This window comes from Phoenix dactylifera, chromosome 12 (genome assembly GCF_009389715.1).
Source record: "Phoenix dactylifera cultivar Barhee BC4 chromosome 12, palm_55x_up_171113_PBpolish2nd_filt_p, whole genome shotgun sequence".
Taxonomy (NCBI): domain Eukaryota; kingdom Viridiplantae; phylum Streptophyta; class Magnoliopsida; order Arecales; family Arecaceae; genus Phoenix; species Phoenix dactylifera.
The window spans coordinates 12,195,370-12,216,368 of record NC_052403.1 but is presented as its reverse complement, the minus strand read 5'-3'; the positions used below and the strand labels follow the sequence as shown (position 1 = coordinate 12,216,368).

Genomic DNA, 20,999 nt, shown 5'->3' with positions numbered 1-20,999 from the left:
GGCTAAAGGCTACAAGCAAAAGGCCGGAATTGACTATGAGGAGGTTTTTGCTCCCGTTGCTCGAATGGAGATCATTCGCTTGGTGATTTCTTTGGCGGCTCAAAACAAATGGAAGATTTTTCAACTTGATGTCAAATCAGCCTTTCTTAATGGCTATTTGAATGAAGAAGTGTACATTGAGCAACCCAAAGGTTATGTCAGAAGTGGACAAGAAGACAAAGTGTTGAAATTAAAAAGGGAGCTCTATGATTTGAAGCAAGCATCTAGAGCTTGGAATTCAAGAATTGATGCTTATTTCAAGGCAAATGAGTTTGTTCAATGCCCCTATGAACAAGCTCTCTATATCAAAGAGAAGGATGGGAACAAATTACTTGTCTCATTATATGTTGATGATCTTATCTTCACCGGCAATTCTATACAATTGATCAAAGAATTCAAACAAGCAATGGCAAAGGAGTTCGAAATGACCGACATGGGACTTATGTCCTATTTTCTTGGTTTGGAAGTGAATCAATTAGAAGATGGAATTTTTCTTTCCCAAGAGCACTATGCAAAGGAAGTGATTAAAAGGTTCAAGATGGAAGATTGCAATCCTATTAACACACCAGTGGATTGTGGTGTAAAATTGTCCAAGAATGATGAAGGCAAGGTGATTGATCCTACACTCTACAAAAGCTTGGTAGGGTGTTTGAGATACTTGACATGTACAAGACCGGACATACTATATGGCGTTGGTTTGGTGAGTCGGTTCATGGAGGAACCAAAATCATCTCATTGGAAGGCGGCAAAGAGGATCCTACGTTATGTTCAAGGTACTCTAAGCCTTGGCTTATTCTATTTTTATTCTAATAATTTTCAACTTGAAGGCTATTCTGATAGTGATTGGGGTGGAGACTTGGATGACCGAAAAAGTACTTCCGGATTTGTATTTTTTATGGGTAATACGGCATTCTCATGGATGTCTAAGAAGCAAGCGATTGTTACTCTCTCAACTTGTGAAGCAGAATATGTTGCGGCATCTTCATGTGTTAGTCATGCAATATGGCTAAGGAGCTTGCTAAAAGAGATTAATATTGATCAAAATGAAGCTACACAAATTTACATTGATAGCAAGTCGACAATTGCTTTAGGGAAGAATCCAGTTTATCATCAAAGGAGCAAACATATAGATGTTCGTTTTCACTCAATCCGGGAGTATGTGAAGAACAAAGATGTGGAGCTTATTTATGTGAAGACTCATGATCAAGTTGCGGACATTTTTACTAAACCACTTGGAGTTGATCTCTTCAACAAATTCAAAGATTTGCTTGGTATGAAGGATGGAAGACAATTAAGTTTAAAGGGGGGTGTTGGAAATAGATAAACTTAATTGTGCATTGATTCAAGAGATATTATTTAAGACATTTGTGTTTCCAAAAAGACCTTTTATCTTATCTATGAAAGTTACTTAGAATTCCTCATCATGAATGAAACCGAAGTGTCATTCATAAATATGACTCTTAGTATTTTGTATAGAGGTTACTTGAAGGCTTGTAAAATCCTCTTTATAAAGGGTTGTTATTTGAGTCATTTTATAATGAAGAGAATTGAAGAAATCTAATATAGAGAAAAGTCCTCTTCATTCCTTAGTGAAAAATACTACAATATTCTTCTCCTCCATCCACCTCTTCAATTTGACTGCATTGGCGGAGTCATTTGTAGAAAATGACAAGCGATATATCAGATCCTTTGACCTGTAATGCTTTTGATGTTGCCACTTTTATTTCCTTCTGATAAATGCAGACTACAACATATTTGGTGGTCAAAATATTTGGCATAATAGGCAGACAATGAAAGGTCGCATGAGCATTTCATTTGCTGGGAGTGTTCAAGACAAAGTGATAAAGTGCTAAGAGCAAACATAGAAGTTATGCTTATTTGAACGGAGGAATTTGTACTTGCCTTTCAAATTCTGCATATGTGCCACTTTTTCCTTGCAAAAGTTCTCATAGGCTGCTTGAAACTTGGCATATTCATTCTTCAGAGAGCTCGCACACTGCATTTCTTGCATGTTAGTAGACCATTGCTAACTAAAGCTTAACAGCATCATTCCTGCAAATAATCTTCTAATATCTATGTTATAGTTGATCAAACTATTGTTTAAACACCTCTTTAGAAATCTTTGAAAGAGCCTTCAGAATACCCTGCCTGCTCCCATGGAAAAAGCAAATCAGTACGATCAAAATGTGTAATTTGTGCATTATATTAGCAGTTGAGCAAAGAGTCATTATCAAGTAAATAAGGCATGCGCCAAAAACTATACTAACATGCCCATAACGGCACACTTCAGCATACTACATGTGAGACCTTGGAACTGGGCCTGGTCCACTTGACCGGCCCAGTCCCAATACTTGGCCTCACGTGCAACGCACGTGAGGCAGCAACGGGATGGATTCTTTCCATCCCGAAGAAGGAAGAGCCCTGTTTTAGTTTAGGGCTTCCTTCTCCTTCTCCTTCTCCTTTGAGCCCATCGAAGGAGAGCCGCCGCACGCAAGGAAGAAAGGGGGAGGGTCTTCTTCGTGTTGCCGCCGAAAGTGAGAGGGAGAGAGAGGGCTATTGGGTTCGTACGGGCGTCTTCTTCTTCTTCATTGCCGTCAGAGAGGGGGAGAACCACTGGTCTTCGTCGGGGCTGAGGTAAGAGTCCCTCGCCTTCTTCTCCTCCTCTTTTGATGTTTAGCCTTGGTGTATGGGGTTTTTGAGCCGGTCGATCGCCGGATTTGGGTCCAAAACAGCTTGCTCTAGCCGTCGGCCTGTTCGCCGCCGCCAGTCGCCGGGGGTGGCCAGGCTTGCTCCGCCACCTCCTGTCGCTGCCAAGGCCGGCCACCGCGGCCGCCTTGGGTTCGATCGAGAGGAGAGAAGAGGGGGCGGCGACAGGGGGTCATGGGGTCCCCTGTTTCACCGAAGGAGAAGAGGGGAGTCGGGAGAGAAAAGAAGAAAGAAGAAAAAGAAAAGAAGGAAAAAGAAGAGAGAAAAGAAGAAAGAAGAAAAAGAAAAGAAGGAAAAAAGAAAAGAGAAAAGAAGAAAGAAAAAAAAGAAGAAGAAAAGAATAATAATGATGATAATAATAATAAAGAGGGGGTGGTTTACGGGCATGAACCCAAACTCGGAGTGCTAGGCACTCCAGCAGGGCCAACCATGGGAGGATATTAAAAATTTAAGTCTTTGTATATATATATTAGGATGAATTTTAAAAGAAGAATATGGTTTTTGAATATTAGGTTCTGCGAGGGATTTGCGGAATTAATTGGATTTGTTGTGGATCGCGTTCGCAAGGTAAGTGATGTAACCTCTTTTCTAAATTTATCGGCAAACTATATATATGTTTTACGAATCGAATTATTCGTGATTTCGAATTTGATGCATGGATTATATGTGTATTTTAGAATATGGTATGATTCTGATTGAACATATTTTCTTCTGATTTGAATTGTGTTTAATTGCTCTGATATTGTACCTTTTGGCTTGGAACACTAAACATAATGTAAGAAAAGATTATGACTTGAAATAGATTCAGACTTGCAGTCGGGCTATGTTGAGGACCCTGCCAATGGGGGCTGATACATTGGTACTGCAAGAAGGATAGTCGGTAATATGATCCTACCACAGGGAACATGTGGTCATAGTTCCTGGCTGTTGAGTTGAATCTGATAAATTGAAAGAAATTGAGATATGAACAACATTTGGTTTGGACATTGTATGTTTTCTTTTATATAACGGAAATATGAAATAGAGAACAAACTGAACTTTGACCTGGCTATGTTGAGGACCCTGCCAATGGGGTACGTTGGCAATTGACTGTCCTGAAGGACTCACCGCAAGAAGAATAGTCGGTGTTGATGACCCTGCCATAGGGAACATGTGGTCATAGTCCAGGATCGACAAGATGAATTGAATATGTGAAAGAATCTTGAAACCGCGAAAAGAATCTTATGAATTTAAGAAATATTTGACTTATACTTTGGAACTGCATATTTATTTATTTTCCACATATTATTGCTTGATTTATCTAGCTCGAGTGTTCATTACTTACTGGGCTGTCTAGCTCATTATACCATCTCTTGTTGTTTTACAGATTTCGAGAACTAGTCTATTGGGGATTCAAAATGGGAGAGCGATTAGAAGGATTGTGGCACAAGTTATCTTAGATTAGGGTTATTTAAGTTGATTTGTTATTATGGACATTTATTATGATTGGTGGACTTTTGTTATTTTAAGAACTAGGTTTCTGCATGTTGGTAAATGATTATTCCGCTGCGTACTTAGACTTGTGAGACCTTATGACTTGAGTTAGTCAATGGAATAAGATTGCATTTATTCAGTTAAATTATTTTAGAATTTCATATTTGAGGTGTTTGGTTTAGATGCCTTGCATGCTCGTGAGGAGAGTTTCCTACGAGTGTACGGCGGTTGGCGCGACCCCCGGCTCGCGATCTCGGGCCGGGGGCGTGACACTACAAGAATCAAATAATCATTGATCTACAGTTTTATCCAGACAAAAGACATCATAAAACTAATAATTTTCAAAAGTAACACTAAAGAATATGTGTAAAGTGCTTCTTTCTTACCTGTCCTTCTCAATTTTTGTCTTTTCATCATCAATGATGGATCGAATCTCCGAAGCTACACTGTTTGAAAAGAAATATTAACGACATGTAACTGATTAGAAAAAGTTATTATTAACATATAGAATTAAGCCATTAAAACACTAAATTGCAGTTCAGATGCAACCAGTTTCTTTTCCTGTAATCTAATTTAATAGCTCAAGATGTAAGCAGTTCTTCCCTTCTCATAGGATGCATAACATAACCAAAACTAGCAATTCTTAACCCATTTGTAAGGGTTTGTCTATAAGAATTGGTTCTAATCTGGACCAAGTAGTGACATTTCCTTTTGATGCTTTATGATGTAACCTTTCTCTCTCAACTTACTGCTAGGCCTTCTTAAAAATTAAGCTTCTTGCATTATGAGGGCATCTATTGGCTGTTTGTGTACATGCCAATACCATTAATTTTATTCCCATATCCTATCCTATATGCTTTCCGAAGCATCCTTTGGTTTATCCATCAACATTCTTGTATCTCTGATATCGCCCCATTGTTTGTAGATTCATCATTGTTGACCGGTATTCTATGCCATTGCAACATTTCTTGGGCTGCTTATTTGTATATTAGATAAATGAGGACCGTATAGAAGACTTATTGGGTTCCCTAGGCATTGGCTTCCTCAGGCATTGAGTGATTGAATGGAGGGAAAAGATGATAGCAAGAGATCTTTGAGCTGAATTGTAGATTTACTGGCATTGTATTCAAGGTGATTATGGACTGATGCCTATGGTAGTTGACTGAAATGAAGAGCGTGTAGGGAAATATTTGCAGATTGGGATGGGTTAAGCCCAGAGATTGGTGGGAATTAAAAGATCACAGTCTAGAGAAGGTTATGACAATGTTGAGGCTTTATGGAAAAGTATGACGGAGGTGGTTTGGAGGTTAAGGCATATGTGATGGTTTAAGTGAAGATGATGGCATGTTGAAAGTATGAAGGGATGGCTTTGGGCTATGATAATGAGGGGTTAAGCTAGAATCTTGGCGACAATGCATCCCAATAGATGTCATCGTGGCCTTAATTGAAAGTTTACTGCCATGAAACATATAAGGATATAGAACTATAGAAGTATTCAAAATTTCAAACATGTATTGTGACCAGAAGCAATACAAACATGCTTTGAACTTCGTGAATAAGCGCTGACCACTTATATGTAAATTATTTTAATCTTGGGCATATAATCAAGGTGTTTTCTCCCATCATCTTTTCATGGATTTGTGACACATAATGCAACAAGAAGCACAAAAATTTATATTGAATTTTGGGAAAAACTAAGGGCTAACTGTTTCTATGTAATTCTTGGGCATGTAATCTGCATGTCATGATATGTTTACTGATTGGTGGGTGCTTAAGTGGCACAGTTACAAATATATTCCGGTGAGTGTTAAGTACAAAGTGAGCGCAAGGGTCTTTTGGATTTGATGGATGGAGTTGCAAAAAATGGTGAACTTCCAAAATTGCTATTGTAATAGCTTATTGCCTCTTTCACAATGAAATTGTCATACATAATGTGAGAATCCATTCAATGCTTCTGCTGGTTACTCATTGTATCTTTCTTTTGTTTGGTTATTTTTGTTTCTTAATTAATAAGACATTTGCTGATGTAGTTTCATGTATTATCGGCTTAACTCATCCTTATTATCATGGAGAGCAGATGCCCTTTTTCCTTTCTTCAAGATATGAATACTCAAATGCTTCTCACCGAAGTTCAACCCAGAGACCTGCTCCTGCAAAAGAAACTCCTAATTCAGGGAACCATATCTCAAACATTGTCCTTGGCAGTGTTGTTGTTGGCGCTGCTGTTATGACAACTTACAAAATTGGCTTTTTAGATATTCAACTTCCAGATAAAGCATCTTCACTAAATTCTAGTAAGCTAAACAATGTGAGAATGTCAGAGATTCTCGAGCATTCTGTTGAACAAACAGTTCATCAAAATAATGAAAAACTGAGCACATCAAAAGCTGACATGGAGATTGTTGAGAGGCACGATGAACCTGGCAATTTTAATGATTCAGAGATCAAGAGGGAAGTTCCAGAGCTAGCACCTGCAGAGGAGCCTTTGCCGAATGAATCAATTAGCCTTTCGCAGGAGGCTGCTTCAGTCCTAGTTGGGCAATCAGTTGATTCAAAAATACCATATGAAGACATTCAGAACATAGATAAGCATGTGGCTCAAACAGAAACCAATGTGGAACAGAAGACAAGTGAAGCCTTTGTGGAACAAAATGCAGAAATTGGTAGTTTAGTTGATGTTCCCAAGGAAACTACGACAAATGAAGCCACTTCTTATCATGATACCTCATTGGAAATGCCAAAGGTATGAACTTGTTCAGGTAGGGTCTTTTTCATTAGATTTACCCTGTTTCTGTTGTCTTTCTTGCTTTAACAATGTTTTGAAGTTTTGTTACACTTTTAACATAATTCTAGCTTCCAGTATGTTCAATAAAAGCCATTTAAGGTGCAAGCTGCCTTGTGCCTTTACTATGTGATTTTTTCCTTGAATTGATGTCATCATCCTAACATTCATGAGAGTTGCTTTGATTGTTGCTGTGTACTACAAAGGCCAAATAGATAATTCTATCTTAAACTTATCTAACAAGCTTGTCCCTGGTTTGCTTTGATGGATTAAAGTATGATTGATTTCACCTGAGAACATTTAGCAACTGTGTCTCAACATTTCCTTGATCTACAATGAATCTTAAAGACTATACAAGATAATCTCGGGTAAGTTTTTAGCGTGAATGAAACATGAAAGGTGTAAGGAGACTTGGTTATGCAATTTAAGTTCCTGCAATAGGAAATTGCTTCAAGTTCTCATAAGAGTAATGAAATAAATGCAGATAAAGAGGAAAGAGGGCAAGGTTTGATACAAGGAAGTACATTCATATCTTATGAATTGAAACCTAAAAAGTCAAATTGGCTGTAAATATCTTTTTGTATCAATTTGATAGGGGTGGAGTATTGCTTCTTTTTCTTAGGTGCATTTTACATGTCTTACGTGTTACTGGGGGTGTAGATGGGGACATCCGTTATATTGCTTTCTATTGTGATCCGTTAGAAGTGCTTAGAACTCTCTCTCCCTCTCTCTCACTCGCTTGCGCGCTTAGAAGCTTCGAGGAGGGTTTTCTTCTGTCCCTTGGAAAGATCTGAGGATTTTTTTCCGGGCCACAATGATGGGCGATGGAGCTTTGCCCGCAATGTCTCCCCTGCGATCGATCGAAGCAGCACCGAACGCAGTGGAAGAGAAATCCAAACCCCTTCAAGAAATTCAAGGTTTCGATCCTTCAATCCCGAATCCCCTTTCTTTCTTTCGTTATCTTCTTTTTTTAGATTTATCTAAGAACCTTGTAATCTTTTTGAGATCGAACCTTAGAAGCCCACTCTGATTCCTGCATTAATCTCCTGGATCAGGTGATTGATCTCCTCTCCCTAGTAATTGGAGCAGCGCAACAGCAATTTCTTATTTTTCCTTTTCTTTTCTATATTTTAAGTCCTTTTTCTTGAATTCCTTGTCTTATTCCAGATGCTTAAGGATGATGATTGCCTCATCGCATCTCCTATTCTGAAGGGAATTTCTGTTCTTGATCTCTCTTCTACTCTTCAGCTTCTTGGTATCTCGGCCACTTTCTTTTCCCTTTTCTGAAGGACTGGTAAAGTTTTGGATGATCACCTACTAATCAGTTCAAATTCAAATTCTCTCTTTTGTGTGGGGTCTAAGTATAACAGTCTGATGAAGAGACACCACGAACAGAGTGATAAACTTGTAAAACTACGGGATAATTATGAAATGCTAAAAAATAAGTTCCTGGAGGAGTGCGAGCCTAAATACGAAACCTTGAAGCAGAAGTACTCAGAAGAGTGCGCTGAAAGGAAGTGCCTACATAATGAACTGATCAAGCTGAAGGGCAACATAAGGGTTTTTTTGCAGATGCAGGCCATTAAGCTCAGAAGAGATCTCTAAAGGTTATTCTTTTGTGGTAGAGCTTGACCCATCACAGGATACTGAATTGCAGATCATCTGTTTAGACTCCTCCAAAAAGCAGTTTAAATTTGATCATGTTTTTGGACCTAAAGATGATCAAGGCAATGTTTCTCTGTAGATGATTAAGGTAATGAGTATTCATATGAATCACACGATTGCTATGGACACCTGAAATGTAAAAGAAATAATTTAAAATTTATTATTGGATTCCTCGTGGTTCGTGCACTGTTTCATGTAGATAGTTTCCATGTATGTTTTTGGTAGAAAGTGATTGGTTATCGTAGTCATTCCTCAATTCCTTATTTGTATGGCAAAAGATTCCAAAGATGAAAGAAAAATTACATGCAGCAGATTCCTTGTATAACAAATTAAATCCTCAAACTGCATGTTTTCTCCAGAAACAAAGCCGTGATCGTCTTTTTAGTTTCAAATGTTCAGTTCAGTTTAGAGTTTTGATCTAATGATTGATATGTTGTCTGTGCAGAGGCTGTCTTTGTGGAGACCTTGCCAATTGTGAAATCAGTACTAGATGGGTACAATATGTGCATTTTCGGATATGGGCAGACAGGTAGTGGGAATACATTTACGATGGAAGGAACAACAGAGAACGGGGGTGTTAACTACAAAGCTTTGGAGGAACTGCTCAAGTGTTCCAAGGAAAGCAGCTCCATAATCAGATATGAACTTTCTGTGAGCATGTTGGAGGTCTATAATGAGAAGATCAGAGATCCTCTGGTAGACAATGCAGATCAACCTGTGAAGAAGTAAAAATTCCTTTCTTGTGCTAGAAAATATCATGGAGTGCTTGATTGTTATTTGGACTATAATTCTCTAACCTGAAATAAGATTGTAACTTTATTCTGGTTATTTTTTTAATAAATTTCATGAAGATTGGAGATAAAGCAAGTGGCAGCCGGAATACAGGATGTGCCTGGGTTGGTTGAAGCTCAGATCTGCAGCATAGATGAGGTGTGGGAGATGCTTAAAACTGGAGCAAGGAACAGATCGGTTGGGTCAACCAATGCAAACAAGCTCTCACTGGTGAGATTCTACTGCATTTTTTAAATGCATCCATTGAGGCCTAGTTTCTAAAAGTGAACATTCCTTCTTGCTGACTGGAAGTGAAGATTTGTGATTATTTATAGAGAAAAATGCTGTGTTGCTTGTTAGCTCTCTCTGAAATATTCACATTACGACGACATTAGCTTCATTGCAGCATGGTTCGGGTGACTATCAAGAGTGAGAATTTGGTGAGTGGGCAGAGGAGCAGGAGCCACATGTGGCTTGTGGATATAGCTGGAAGTGAACGTGTTGCAAAGACTGAAGTTGAGGGCCAGAGGTTGAAAGAGTGTCAGTTCATCGATAAGTCACTCTTGGCATTAGGAGATGTTATCTCTGCTCTTGCCTCAAAGAACCCCCATATTCCATACAGGTCTCTCTCTCTCTCTCTCACTCGCTCACTCTCTCTCTCACTCCTCTCTTTTGTTCACAAATACAGGAACTCAAAGCTTACCCGTCTGCTCCAAAGCTCTCTAGGTAAGATGCATGTTAATGTTTCTTAAAATCTAGATACCAGTTTTATGGTTTGCATGACAAAATAATGCATGCACATTGAATGCACTGGCAATGTAAATTACAACAGGAGGAGATTGCAAGACTCTTATGTTTGCACAGATCAGCCCAAGCTCAGCAGATTTGGGAGAAACACTCTGCTTATTAAATTTTGCTAGTCGAGTCCGGGGAGTTGAGCATGGCCCTGCCCGTAAACAATCAGATCCAGCAGAAAGTTTCAAGCTTAAACAGATGGTAGTTCTTATATGTTCTAATGAAGTGAGATAGAAGGGGGTTTGCTTTAAGCTAGAGTAGTTGATCTGAATAGTTTTTGTACAGGCAGAGAAGCTCCGACAGGAAGAAAAGGAAACAGCAAGATTAAATGAAAGCTTGCAGTCGATGCAGCTCAAATATGCATCACAGGAGTATGTCATTAAAACTCTTCAAGAAAAGGTAATCTCCAATAGAAGAACAAAACTTAATTTTAACATATTTTAAAGTTCTCCCGTGTCAACCTTCTGATGCACTATCGGAAGGATCACTTTAAAGATTCTGTTGAAATGAATTTTATTTACTTGGTGTTTTAAGTTTTGTGTGGATATAGGGGAATTTATTTTCTTTTGGATGAATTTTTTGGATGAATGGTGGCAGGTTAGAGATCTTGAGAACCTGAGGGCCTCCAGACAGACTGCCAAATTCTCCAAGCCACCACCGGCTCCCATCAAGGAGAGGCCTCCTTTGAGCAAAATCACTAACCGTTTGCCACGTTAAGAAAGAAGTGGTTCAGATCAGTCAGGCAACCTAGATTACCTCCAAACTTGCTCCTTGTGTGGAGATCAGATGACCCATTTAAGGGATAAAAATATCACATCATATTCTTTTATCTTCCATCACCTCTATATGTTTAAATATTGCTTTTAATTGCCTCTAAAGTCACAATGATGAAAAAAAATCATACCACATTTCTGTTGTAAGCTCTCCATAACTCCAACCCAGTGCGGCCTCCATTTCCCATGGGTTGCCCACATGTATTGCACATGCAACCGTTAGTGCTAAATAATGATTTAAAATAATGATTTCAAAAGTAGGTGATTAACATGGGATATCTAATTATGCAACCCGGCTTCCTCCTCACTATGGAATGGAATATTTTAGTTGTGATTTTTAACTTGGCAAAGATGATGGAACCCAAAAAAGATTCTTATAAAATTTATTTGGACAATTACATTTGTGATAGTCAACTTTAAAGACGATCTAATAGCACGTATTTTGTAGGATAGTGGCTAATTACGAGTATCGATCCACAGAAATTGGGAAACAGTTGGTTTCTTAAAAATGTAAAGAAGAGTTTGTGAAGAAGATTAAACTACGATAATCTAATAAGAAATGCAATTGAAAATGATATGAACAGAAGAACTTAGGGCAAGGAATTTACCACTAATATAGCTATAATGATTAATTTTATTTTAATTCGTTCGTGGATTAACATGTAAATTGGCTACAAGCTTTATAAGCTGTCACGCCCCCGTCCCGAGATCGCGGGTCGGGGGTCGCGCCAACCGCCGCACACTCGTAGGAAACTCTCCCCACGAGCATGCAAGGCATCTAAACCAAACACCTCAATTATGAAATTTCAAAATAATTTAACAGAATAAATTGAAATCTTATTCCATTGACTAACTCAAGTCATAATGTCTCACAAGTCTAAATATGCAGCGGAATAATCATTTCCCAACATGCGAAAACCTAGTGCTTAAAATAATAAAAGTCCACCAATCATAATAAATGTCCATAATAACAAATCAACTTAAATAATCCTAATCTAAGATAACTTGTGCCACAATCCTTCTAGTCGCTCTCCCAATTTGAATCCCCAATAGACTAGTTCTCGAAATCTGTAAAACAACAAGAGAGGGTATAATGAGCTAGACAGCCCAGTAAGTAATGAACACCCTAGCTAGATAAATTAAGCAATAATATGTGGAAAATAAATAGATATGCAGTTCCAAAGTATAAGTCAAATATTTCTTAAATTCATAAGATTCTTTTCGCGGCTTCAAGATTCTTTCACATATTCAATTCATCTTGTCGATCCTGGGCTATGACCACATGTTCCCTGTGGCAGGGTCATCAACACCGACTAATCTTCTTGCGGTGAGTCCTTCAGGATAGTCAATTGCCAACGTATCTGCCCCCATTGGCGGGGTCCTCAACATAGCCAGGTCGATAGTTCAATTAGTTCTCTATTTCATATTTCAGTTATAAAAACATACAGTGTCAAAACCAAATATCGTTCATATCTTAACCTCTTTCAATTTACCAGATTCAACTCAACAGCCAAGGACTATGACCACATGTTTCCTGTGGCAGGGTCATATCACCGACTATTCTTCTTGCGGTACCAATGTATTAGCCCCCATTGGCAGGGTCCTCAACATAGCTCGACTGCAAGTATGAATCTATCTCAAGTCATTATCTTTTCTTACATTATGTTCAGTGTTTCAAGCCGAAAAATACAATGTCAGAGAAATTAAATACAATTCAACCAGAAGCAAATACGTCCAATCAGAGTCATACAATATTCTAAAAATATACATAATTCAAACCAGAAGCAAACACGTCCAATCAGAGTCATACAATATTCTAAAAATATACATATAATCCATGCATCAAATTCGTAATCACAAATAATTCGATTCGTAAAACAGATATTTACTTTGCCGATAAATCTAGTAAAGAGGTTACATCACTTACCTTGCGAACGCGATCCACAACAAATCCAATTAATTCCGCAAATCCCTCGCAGCACCTAATATTCAAAAACCATAATTTTCTTTTAAAATTCATCACAATATATATATAAAACCTAAATTTTAACATTCTCCCAGGGCCGACCCTGCCGAAGTGTCTAGCACCCCGGGTTCAGGTTCGGATCCGGGTTCATACCCGTAAACCACCCTTCTTTTATATATTTTATTTTTTTTCTTTCTTTCTTTTCTTTTCTTTTTTTTTCCTTCTTCTTTCCTTTTTTTTTCTTTTCCCTTCTTCTCCCGAATCCCCTCTTCTTCTTCGGCGAGACAGGGGACCCGTGAGCCCCCGCCCCCTCTTCTTCTTCCCTCTCGGTCGGACCCAAGGCGGCCGCGGTGGCTGGCCTTGGCAGCAGCAGGAGGTGGCGGAGCAAGCCCGGCCACCCCCGGCGACTGGCGGCGGCGAACACGCCGACGGCTAGGGCAGCCGTTTTGGAGCCAAATCCGGCGATCGGCCGGCCCCAACCCACCACACATCGTGGCCAAGCTTCAGAAGAAAAGGAGAAGAAGGTGAGAGATTCTTACCTCAGCCCCGACGAAGACCGGTGCCTCCCCCTCTCCGACGGAAAAGAAGAAGGAGACCACCCGCCACCCGGTGCCGTGGCTCCTCTCTCTCTCCCTCTCTCCCTCTCTCTCTCTCTCCCTCTCTCTCGGTGGCCACACGAAGAAGACCCTCCCCCCCTTTGCGTGCGGCGGCTCTCCTTCGGTGGGCTCAAAGGAGAATAAGAAGGAGAAGGAAGCCCTAAAACAGGGCTCCTCCTTCTTCTTCGGGATGGAGAGAATCCATCCCGTTGCTGCCTCACGTGCGTTGCACGTGAGGCCAAGTGTTGGGACTGGGCCGGTCAAGTGGACCGGGCCTAGTTCCAGGGTCTCACATAAGCAATAAAATAAAAACTTAGAAAAATCCATCTTTAGTTGGTATGAGATGTCTATTCTAAACTAATATGGTAGGATATTGCATCTTCTTTAAGCATGGATTATCTTATATTTACTTAGTGATCATGAAAAATAGTTGTATAAATATCATACTTAAGATCACATAAATTAAATATGAGATAAAAGAAGATATTCATTAAGAACAAAAAATCCATACAACTTCAAGAAACAAAATTAAAGATACAAAACTCTTGTCCCTTTGTTAGGGCTTCATCCTGCCCTAGTGAAGAGGTTAGTCTTCCATGTAGATGTGGGCAACAGCAGCGTAGAGGGATTCTTCTATCAAGACTAGCTTCTCCTCCTTTTTTACTCCTCTCTTATGTATTATTTAGCACTTATCATACCCCTTAATCTACATTTTGCTAGTTGAGCAAACTAAAAATAGAAACTTTAAAAAAAAAATTAACTCATTTTCGCAGGAATCGCGATTGAATTTACCGTATGCAATAAGCCTTTAAACCTCTAGGTGACCCTAGTAGACGAGTTTTGTCTCGTGAGGGTTTTTAGCGAAGATACCCACAAACTTCTATCTCTACCCAAAAAATTTATTTTATCTTTTTTCTAAAATCTAATTTCAAATGCATAAATGACAAAAATTTCAAAAGTACATAAAGTTTTAATTATTAAGTCAGCCCAAATTCTAGGGTAGTATGCAATTTAAGTTGAAGTCATTAAGTTTCTATTAGGAAGTTGTAAGACTTATTTATACTTGAGTGCTCGGTAAAATCTGGACCATACACAAACTAAGGCTTTGGATCTCCAAAATACTGCTAAAGCTAGTAGTTTTCAAGAATTGGTCTGATAGAACATAATCACTGATTTAAAATTATCCTATCTTGCAGGATTTCGAGAGTTGTGGATGTTTATTTTAATACATTATGGGTTTTATCTGTAATATTCTAGTTTACTCATGAGTTGTGGATGATTCATCAGGACTCAAGGTTGCTACCAGATTTAACAACATAATATTGAACCTAACTCTTAGAAGTGCAGGCTATGTGTATTGCGAAATGTTAAAGTAAAAATTATCTTACAACTTACTAAAAGAATTTTTAATAAAAAGAACTTAAAATTGTCTTACTTCCGACTAGCCATTGAGTTTTTTAGATTTTATATACTTTGTGTATTATCATTCTAGTACTAATGCATAGAAATTAGACTTTCATTTATTTTTATTTTTCTAATTGAAGTAAAACTTCTTTTAGAATAAAAAATCAAAAATCAAAAATTCCAACTTATACCCCCCAACCTAAATCATACATTGTTCTATTTTTTTTTAAAAAAAGAAAAACTATGTATGGAGTGATTGATTAAACCTCTATTTGATTTTGATGAGCTCAAAGCATTTGAGTATATTTTATGTTATACTAATGAATTCAATCTAGTATTTCAGGCATATATTTGTATATTTTCAATTAAATGCCTCAAGCTTTGGTTCAAAATAGGTTTGACAAGTATTGAACCCAATTTGAACCAAGGGCTGATTCTCGAGTCGACTCCGGAAGATTACGAGTCGACTCCAAATGGTTCAGAGTTTCTGGCACGAGCTCGAGTCGACTCCGATACTCTACGAGTCGACTCCGACTGAGAACAGAAAGAAAGGCAGAAAGATGGTTTTCAGACCCTGTCAGGAGCCGACTCCAAAAGGCTTCGAGTCGACTCCGATGCTTGACGAGTCGACTCCCGACGGTTCCGAGTCAACTCCAAAGGGTAACAGACAGAAAGACAGAACGATGGTTTTTAGACCCTGTTACCGAGTCGACTCCAAAAGGTTACGAGTCGACTCTGATATTTGGCAAGTCGACTCCCAGTTATGTCCGAGTCGACTCCCAGAGGAAAGCAAGTCCAAAAGGCAAAGAACTATTTTCGGAGACCCTGTGAACGAGTCGACTCCAAGTGTTCCAGAGTCGACTCCCAAGTCAGTTAAGTCGACCCCAACAAAGTACGAGTCGACTCCAAGAGGATTCGAGTCGACTCAAGAGAGAAATGCAGAAAAATAGATTCTGGAATCCTGAGAACGAGCCGTCTCCAAAATGCCGAGTCATCTCCAGATCTTGGCGAGTCGACTCCAGGCTTGGACCGAGTCGACCCATGGTTGGGATGGCACTTTAATTCAAATCCTGAACAGTGGGTGAGTCGTCTCCAGTAAAGCATAAGTCGACTCCAGCAACAGCCGAGTCGACTCCAGATCGAGCGAGTCGACTCCAACCCCAACGGATACATTGTCAGGAGGTGCAGACTATGCAGAATGACTACAAATCAGTGTCTAACAGCTATTTTTTAAAAGGGACTATTTAAATAGCCAGAGTAAACAGTAGTAGACAATAAGAGAGTTACTCCATCTGTGCATTAAGGCATTTCCAACTACCAAGAGTCCATTGAGAGAAAAGGCAAGCAAAAGAAGGAAGAAACGCATTCAATTCATTCCTAGAAGTTTTTCCTTCGCATTCAAGGCTCTTCTTCTGACATCAAATCTTTAGTGCACTCAAAGGGGAGACTCAGAGTTCGAGAAGCTCTTTCTTCCTCTTCCGAAATCTGTTTGAGGGCTTCTAACTTTACTCTATTCATATTGTTTCATATTTGCTTTTTAAGAAGCTTTCCTTGTATCTTTTCCTAAACTGTTTTTCTTATTTGGTTCAATCAGGGGATTGAATCAAGGGTTGTAAGGTTTGTTAGTGATCTAAAGTTAAAACCAACGGTGTAAGGGTTTGATTGTAATCCCGGAAAAACAATCGGGTGGTTTTAGTCGGTGAGCCTATGAAAACCGACCGAGTTCGTTGCGGTCTCGCAAAAACAACAAGTTGGGTTGTGAACTTGTAAAACAACCGACTGTAATCCTAGGGATTATAGTGAACTTCCAAGTGCGGCTTGGGGAGTGGACGTAGGAGCATGAGTTGGCTCCGAACTACTATAAAGTCTTTTGAGTTTGTATTGATTAATTGTCTCTTCCCCTCTCTCCATTCACTACATTTAGTAATCTATTTAACCTGCTTGCAATAGATTTAATTAATTACTCATTAAGTTTTTAATTTGTCAATAATTAATTAAAACCCAATTCACCCCCCCTCTTGGGTTGTCTCCTTGGGCAACAAGTGGTATCAGAGTAGGTGCTCTTATATCGATTAGTGTTCCAATCTCCAAAAGAGTAAAAGATTAAAATGACAACCCCTTCTGAATCTTTCCTTAGTGAGGGGCAATCCACCAATAGGCCTCCATTGTTCAATGGAACTAACTACACCTATTGGAAGGTTAGGATGAGGATATTTATCAAAGCCCAAGACTATGATGTTTGGAGCATCATAGTTAATGGATCATATACTCCTTCTATTTATGTAGATAACATCGCCATACCCAAACTAGAAAAAGATTGGGATGATAACGATAGAAGGAAGGCACAACTAAATGCCAAAGCAATGAATGTACTTTATTGTGCCTTAGATCCTAATGAATTCAATAGAATCTCTACTTGCAATTCTGCAAAAGAGATATGGGATAGACTTGAAGTGACCCACAAGGGCACAAATCAAGTTAAAGAATCAAAAATAAACATGCTAGTTCATAAATATAAACTATTTAAAATGGAGTCTAATGAAACCATCTCTTGCATGTTTACTCGATTTACTGATATTGTCAATGGACTAAAAAGGCTTCGCAAAAGTTATATTAACAGTGATCTTGTCAGGAAAATTCTTCGCTCTTTACGAAGATCATGGGAAGCCAAAGTCATGGCAATCCAAGAAGCAAGGAACTTGAACAAGCTGCCACTCGAGGAGCTTCTTAGATCCCTAATGACGCATGAGCTCACAATGAAACAACATAGCGAAGAAGAATCCTCTCATAAGAAAAAGGTAATGGCCCTCAAATCTACTTCTTCTAATAAGGATCTATCTTGCAGTAGCAGCAGCAAAGAAGAAGACAATGAGGGAGATGAAGATGAGGCTCTTCTCGTGCGAAAGTTCAGAAGATTCATCAACCGGAAGAAGTCCTTTCATCAGAAGAGAGGTTCCTCAAGTTCCTACAACAAGGATAAAGGTAAGGAAAAGAAAAGTGAGGGAATCAGATGCTATGAATGCAAGAAGCCGGGACATTTCAGAGTCGACTGTCCCTTACTGAAGAAGGGCAGCAAATACAAGAAGAAGAAAGCTCTTGTCTCCACTTTGACAGACTCCGATCAATCATCATCATCATCAGATGAGGAACAAGAGGAAAAGGCCAATCTTTGCTTTATGGCAAATGAAAATGAGGTAACATCTGAAACTCATTTAGATTTTACTTTTGAAGAATTGTATGATGCCTTTAATGAGCTAATGGATGAGTATAAATCAATAAATCTTTAAAACAAAGATTTGAGGCTAACTAATTAATCCTACAGTCATAAAAATGACAATCTGATTATGGAAAAGGATTCCATTATTAAGGAGAACTTAGAACTTAAAACAAGCAACCAATTGCTAACTCAAAAGAACTGTACCCTAATTAAAGACAAAGAAAGACTAACTAAAGAAATTTCAGAACTTAAAAACAATAATCAAACTCTAAAAGAAAACCTTACAAAAGATTTAAGCTTACTAAAAACAGAAAAACTAAACTTAACAAAAGAACTTGAAAAATATAAACCTATTGTTGAGAAGTTCACTTATAGCTCTGAAAAATTAGAAATGATTCTTAATAATCAAAGAGATGTGTTTAATAGAGCTGGTTTAGGGTATAAGCCAAAGAATAATCAAAAATTTCTTAAAAACTTTTTTATAAAAGTCGGAGAAAGTAAAACTAAAAATGTAACTTGTTTCTATTGTGGAAAAGTAGGACATAAAGCTAATGTATGTGACCATAGAAAAATAAAAGCTAAAAGAAAAATTAAAAAGGTTTGGGTTCCAAAAGGAACCAACAAAGCTAACCTTGAAGGATCCAAGAAAACTTGGGTACCTAAGACTATATGATTTCCTTGTGTAGGAGTGTCCTGCAGCCAAGCTCAATAAAAACTGTTGGTACTTGGATAGTGGCTGGTCAAGACATATGACGGGTGACAAGGAGCAATTCTTCATCCTAGAACCTAAGAAAGGAGGTGTGGTGACTTTTGGAGATGATAACCAAGGTCACATCATGGGTATTGGTAAGATACAAATCACACCTTCAACCTTTATTGATAATGTTCGGTTTGTAGATGGTCTTAAGCACAATTTACTTAGCATTAGTCAACTATGTGATAAAGATTTTGATGTATTGTTTAAGCCATCTATGTGCATCATAACCAACTCAACTAACAATAGTTTAGTTTTTAAAGGACTAAGACATGGCAATGTTTATGTAGTAGATCTTGATGATCTTGCTAAAAACAACCACTGCTTAGTAGCTAATGATACTAAGCTTAGTGATGCAAGTTGGTTATGACATCGTAAATTAGGTCATGCAAGCATGGACACATTATCTAAATTAGTTAAAAGAGATTCCGTGATTGGTTTACCAAAGCTGAAATTTGAGAAAAACAAAATCTGTAAAGCATGTCAATTTGGCAAACAATCTTGAAGCTCTTTTAAGTCCATAAATTGTGTCTCTACAACTAGACCCCTTGAGCTACTTCACATGGACCTTTTTAGACCAACTAGGACCACAAGCCTTGGTGGAAACAAGTATGGACTTGTCATATTTGATAATTTTTCTAGATACACATGGGTCATATTTTTAGCTCATAAGGATGAAACATTTTCTGTTTTTAAGAAATTCCACAAGGAAGTAACAAATACAAAAAATAGTTCAGTTATAGCAATTAGGAGTGATTATGGAACGGAATTTGAAAATCATTTATTTGATGAATTCTGTAGTAAAAAGGGGACAACTCATAATTTCTCTGCACCTAGGACACCACAATAAAATGGAGTTGTGGAAAGAAAGAATAGAATCCTAGAGAAAATGGCTAGGACCACGTTGTGTGAAAGTGACCTCCCAAAGTATTTTTGGGAAAAAGCCATTAACACATCATGTCATATAATAAATAGAGTTCTATTAAGACCAATTATAAAGAAAACACCTTACGAACTTTGGAGAGATAGAAAGCCCAAAGTAAACTACTTTCATGTGTTTGGTTGTAGGTGTTTCATTCATAATAATGGCAAAGATAACTTAGGTAAATTTGATTCCAAATCTGATGAAGGTATCTTCTTGGGATATTCTACATCGAGTAAGGCTTATAGAGTATTCAACAAAAGAACCCTTGTTATTGAAGAATCCATTCATGTTGTTTTTGATGAGTCTAATGATGCTTCCTCCGGAAGAGAGTAGTATTTGATGATGATGCAGGAATAATTGAAGAAAAGATGGATCACATGACTCTACAAGAGGATGAACCCAAGCAAGTTGAAGAAACTTCAACAAGCCAAGAGGTAATTGCCGAACATGGGCTTACAAAAGCTTGGAGGTATGCTCATGGTCACCCTAAAGAGTTAATCTTAGATGATCCATCTCAACCTGTTAGAACTAGAGCCTCTCTCAGAAACTTAAATAATCATCTTGCATTTGTTTCACATTTAGAACCTAAAAATATTGAAGAAGCTGAAAATGATGTAAATTGGATAAATGTTATGCAAGAGGAACTTAACCAATTTACAAGAAATAAAGTATGGAACTTAGTTGAAAGACTCACTGAATACTCAATAATAGGAACTAAATGGATATACAAAAATAAACTTGATGAAAATGGAGTTGTGGTTAGGAACAAGACTAGACTAGTAGCAAAGGGCTATAATCAAGAAGAAGGTATAGACTTTGATGAAACTTTTGTTCCTATGGCTAGACTTGAGGCAATTAGATTGTTACTAGCATTTGCATGTTATAAAGATTTTAAATTATTTCAAATGGATGTAAAAAGTGTCTTCTTGAATGGATATATTTATGAGGAGGTTTATGTAGAACAACTTCCTGGTTTTGAGAATCATCAATACCCCAATCATGTTTATAAACTAAATAAAGCTCTTTATGGTCTAAAATAAGCCCCTAGAGCATGGTATGAAAGACTTAGCAAATTTCTATTAGACCATAAATTTTCTAGAGGAAATGTTGATACAACCCTATTTTTGAAAAAG

The 20,999-nt window shown here is 38.1% G+C and overlaps 1 pseudogene; it reads left to right on the top strand.

Moving 5' to 3' along the window:
* The first annotated feature begins 7,368 nt into the window (after window positions 1-7,368).
* Window positions 7,369-11,098, top strand: LOC120112763 (annotated as a pseudogene).
* Window positions 11,099-20,999: the final 9,901 nt, after the last annotated feature.